Here is a 5,400-nt window from a genome sequence, read left to right on the forward strand (position 1 = left end):
TTATTCTGTGTATATCTCTTTTGGGAGAAAAAAAATATATTTGTGTAAATGTACAGCTTTCAACAACTACGGTAAGTCAAGTGTTTGTGCCAAAAAAAATTATCCCCGGGCAATTCTCCAAGTTCTGCATTAGGGGGGGAAAGCTGACTCTCATGTCAATTTAAATTAATCAGAATGGCACTCATGGTGTGAGGCAAGAAGATTAATTGAAATGCTGCTTCTATTCTGGCTAGGTACACTTTTTATTTTAAATAAAAATTGACATTTTAGGAAGCTTGTCTTTCATGTGTTAGCGTGAATCATGGCAGACCTTTGTCCTTGCTTTTTAATACAAGATTGATTTTATACTTTGTGGTTCCGCTGCTACAAAAGGACACGTCAACTAAAGAAACAAGTTCTAGTGCTCTTGTTGGTGAAATCTGGCAACAGACATGACATTCTTCCTCCTTTCTCTACCCCAAAAAAGTGTCTGATGTAGAGATTCTCTCCATAGTTGTGGTGCTTTTTAGAAGGGGAAATGAGGAAGAACCAGTGCTTTTTTTCTGGGGGGGACATGGGGGTACGCATAGCCCTAAACATTTTGTGAATCTAAGTTTGGCCTCATTGAGGGGCAGTATTTCAATATGAGTAGGAAAATGAGAGTACTCCTAAACATTTTTTTAAAGAACATAAATATCACAGCATGGTCACACATTCATACATACATTAGTCTTCAGGTGGAGGCTGTGAGAATTTACAGTCAAAAGGTTAAGACTCAGTTGCAGGTTACTAGAGAGACAGCTCTCTGTGACATCATTTCCTTTCCTTTAGTTCATTTCATTTCCTTTAGTTCTCTGGCGGGAAAATAGATGGCCATGTTTCATGGATGCTTTAGTTGATATTCCTGCATTGTGTGGGGTTGGACTAGATAACCCTTGGTCCGTTCCAACTCCATGAATCTATGAAAAGGACACAAGGATTTAATCTTTTCTACTGCCTTCTGTCTCTGAACTCTCCTTCCCCATGCTTCTGAGACAGTCACCTGATCTCTGCTCAAGCAGGGACTCCATTTTTGAACTCAACTGTGCGTTTTGTAATCTAGAGGTAGAAATGTCTGCCTTGTTTTTCCTTACTGCTATTGCTGAATCAAGTGCAAGACCTTATGTAAGTAAACACCACTTTTAATGCTAAGTCTACGGTCTGTTAACGTGATTCTTTTAATGAAGAGAGGAAAGGGAATGATCCAGTCTGCCACCACAGCCTGGATCAATATATAAAGAGACTATACAACCTAATCCCAAAAGTTTAATGTTGCATGGAATTGTTTTAAAACTCTGCTAAGTGATTGTTTTTAAGTTTTTTAGTTCTGCTCACACGCGTAACAGGGAGTAAATCGTAAAAATAATATAGCCTATCCTGACCTCAAATCCATCCAACAGAGGCAACATTACTGTTGTCCTGGGTGAAGAAGAATCTTGGCTCTGATAGCAGAGCACGGATACAGAGTCTACACTGATGCAGACTGACTGAGTTGACAGACCCTGATGCCCAGGGAAATCGCAGCTCAGCAACACAGTCATCAGGAAAATTCTATGTCAGTTCAGGAAACTACACAGAGACTTACTCGTGTCTGATGTCAACCACCAACTCAGGTGGTGTTATACCAGGTTTTCATAGCTTGTGGGTTGCACGGACTCGATTTGACATGGCCTCTGGGCTTGCTATATGCTTTCCCTCCCATTCTTTTGCTTCCTTGAGTGTTCAAGACAGTGTATCAGGAGAGGGCAACCATCATGTTTTAGGCTCTTTGCTGGCCAAGGAGGCATGGTTTTCCAAAATGGTTTCAGGATCTTCAGACTCGGGGCCCTCACTCTCATTCTGGTCCTGACTGGCCAGGGATGTTGAACAGAGATGCCTGCTAAGTCGTACCAACACTCCAGGCATCACAGTAAACTTCCATGCAACAGATCTAGCAATTGACTTGGGATGCTGCACTCTCAAGAATACATCTCTTCAAGACATGTGCCAGACAGTAACTTGGATCAATCCAAGTTCTTTGATGAAGCATTAAAAGCTGGACTTACAGACTTCTGGGTCGGCGCCATCGCCGAATGGCGGACTCCCTCCGAGCTCCGGAGGGAGCCTGCTGGGTAGGGGTTGGGTCCTGCCGCGCTGGTGACGCGGGGACCCTCAAAAACCATGGGCGGTGATGCCCATGGACTTGGTGACTCAGCGGGCACCGTTTGCGCCCCCCCGACCCGCGAAGGAGCCTTTTTAAAGGCTGCGGAGCGGGTGACGGGGGTGGTGGTGCTATGAGTCCACTGCTTCCCCTGCCTAGCGAAGCCGCATGCCATTCGGCGGAGAGCAACGACTTCTTTTGAAAATTTTGGATTAAAAAGAACAACCCGTGAGTAAATTTATCGGACTTAAAAGGAAAATTTGATTTACGAATTCGGAGCGAGCGGGGGAGGTGCAAAAAGGAAGTCCCCCCCCCCCCGTTGTAGAGGTTTTAACGCAAGGATTTGACAACTAAGATCGAGAGATGAACCTGTTTATTTGAAAAAAATTAATTTCACGAAGGGAAATTATAAGTAACTGTGCTGGAGGAGAAGATTGGTTTGCGAGAACTAAAATGCAACCCCCCGGGAACTGGGAGCGATCAGTCATGAGAGACTGGTAAAGAGACACGGAAACTTTGACAGCTGTCAAAGTAGCTGTCAAAGCAGGGAAATAAAAGAGAACTTTGTTACAATGGCTTTGCTGGTTAGATTTGTTACAATTTGGACATAAATTATTGGAAATGAAGGCAACAAATTATCTGACTTTTGGGTCTGATCTGGAAAGAAATTAAGTTACCATATTCCCTCTAGAGGGAGTTCGGGACATTGCAACAGTGGCAGCAAGTGGAAAAATACTATGAAATTGAACAGGATTTGTTATCTCTTGGGAAAGCTGCAAAACCGAGGCATTATTTTGTCTACAGAGGTTTCTACACTAAAGGAGACAATGGATTTATCTATTGAAGAAAGGAAGGGACTTGACGTAAGTTTATGTTCCTGAATAAATAAAGCCTCTGTGGAGAATAAGAAGTTTCTGAATTAGAAGGTTTTTGCAGCAGAACAGGAAAAGAAAATCTGAGGAATAAGAGCTGGACTAAATTCGAAGTTGGAACATTTGGGACATCCAGACTTTAAAAGGATCAAGAAACAGAATTTGAGTTATACTCTTAAACATAGAGGTCTGGATGGAAGGAGAATGATCTTTTCTGAGAGTTTCTCCGAGATTGGACTTTCTGAAATTAAAAGCTACCAAAAAGACGGCAAAGTGGAATCGAGAGAGATTTAGACATGGACGTGGGTTCTCCAGGCTGGCAGAAGATGGATGAACTTTGGGGATCGGAACCGGGAAAGGGGGGAGGGAGATTTGGAATCCAAAGGCTGTAAAACTACATATTTTTTTCTTTTCTCTTTTTCTTCATTTTTTCTTGTATAAAAATAGGGGAATTTGTGGAAGGGAATTGGGGTCGATCTTAGGGAAGTTTAAAAAATATAAAGAGAAATGGTTAAATAAGATAAATTAATTTTGAATAAATGGGTTATTTATAATTATAAAAGGTTTTAAAATTTGGGGTAAGAATTTGTGGAATCAATTTAATGGAAATGGAATACAGGAGGGGGAGGGGGGGAAGTCCTGGAAAGATGTTAATTAAGTGTAAACTTTATCCTTTTCTTTTTTCTTTCTTTCCTTTTTTATTCTGGAAACTTTAATAAACATTATTTAAAAAATAAAAGCTGGACTTACATGTATGCTTGGAGACTGCCTTTGGCTGGCCTGTCCTTCAGGTGCTTCCAGATTATTAGTGTGCCAGTTCCCATCTTGGGAATAACAATAATAGCTTCAGAACATCCCACTTGGTAGTATCCTAGTGCCCACTCAAGATACCACTGGTACGCAGCACCAAACTGCCACAAAATAATGTCGGTTTAGAATTAGGAATTTGGTCCACCCTCCTGGAGATGTCGTCCTTTACCTATGGCAAAACTAGAAGATGAAGTGTCATGGGAAAGCAGCAACAATGGCAACAAGTTGCCAAGTGGTTGTTTTAAGACCACCTCGTCTATCTTCATACTGTTACAAAAGCCCGTCCCTTTTTCTTCCCAAGCCTTGGCAAGAGTGTGTGGGATCTCAGGTGCCCACACAGGGTCTCTGTCCCTTTGGATAATAGAAGACACGGTGGAGGCTGTCGTGCTTTACGAAATCAGGTATGTTTGCCTATTTACACCTTTCGGCGGCATGGAGGGGGGTCCAGTCCTTACAGCATGTTCCACAACAGTTCCGGCAGTCCTTCCTTCACCCTTGCCAAAATGGATCTCAGCCTTTCTTCTTCCCAGAAGCCCCTTGCCCTACCCCAGCAGTTACCCTGGCAACCTTCCCAATCTCTAGTCTCTGGTCACACCTGGGACGAGGAGGTGTGATGACCCTCAATGGCTCTCTGTTTACAGGTAGGTAGCCGTGTTGGTCTGCCATAGTCAAAACAATATAAATTCCTTCCAGTAGCACCTTAGAGACTAGCTAAGTTAGTTATTGGTATGAGCTTTCGTGTGCATGCACACTTCTTCAGATACACTGGTTGATGGACTTCCATTTCATGCGGCTCAATGTGGGCTCTCTACTATAATGCTAACAGCTCTGCTCTGCCCCCAGCCAGCCAGACTGGTTTGCGTAAGGCAGCCCAGGGATCCCCTTGCAGCTTATATTATCCTTTCACATCACAAAGAACCCAAAATCCTAGCATTTGTTAATTTCTAGGGTTTACCCCAAATATCTAACAATATTGACCATTTTAAAGCAAACCTTAGTATTTCATTAACAGCACAGTAGCACAATGTCTCCCAGCTACCTTTATTTTACCATATTAAAGTATGTTAAGCTTCTGTACTCATCTAATGCTATTTTAAAATTTATGTATGGATGAATCTAGCTGCTTTTTCCTTTTTGAAACATTATGTATTCCTGTCAAGTGCAATAAAAGCTAGTACAGTTGGTACCTCGGGTTAAGAACTTAATTCGGTCTGGAGGTCCATTCTTAACCTGAAACTGTTCTTAACCTGAAGCATCACTTTAGCTAATGGGGCGTCCCGCTGCCGCACAATTTCTGTTCTCATCCTGAAGCAAAGTTCTTAACCCGACGTAATATTTCTGGGTTAGCGAAGTCTATAACCTGAATCTTCTGTAACCTGAAGTGTAGGTAACCTGAGGTACCACTGTAATCTGTTTACTACTTAGAGCTTTTTTCTTTTTTGGGAATTAAACTGATGTTTTTATAGAAAGCACATGAGGAACTGAGGAAACACATAGTGAAACTCATCTGCAAACTTCAAACATCTGCAAAAAGAAGAACTCATGGGCAAAGACAGGATA

Source organism: Podarcis gaigeae, assembly GCF_964106915.1.
Source record: "Podarcis gaigeae genome assembly, chromosome: 9".
NCBI lineage: Eukaryota > Metazoa > Chordata > Lepidosauria > Squamata > Lacertidae > Podarcis > Podarcis gaigeae.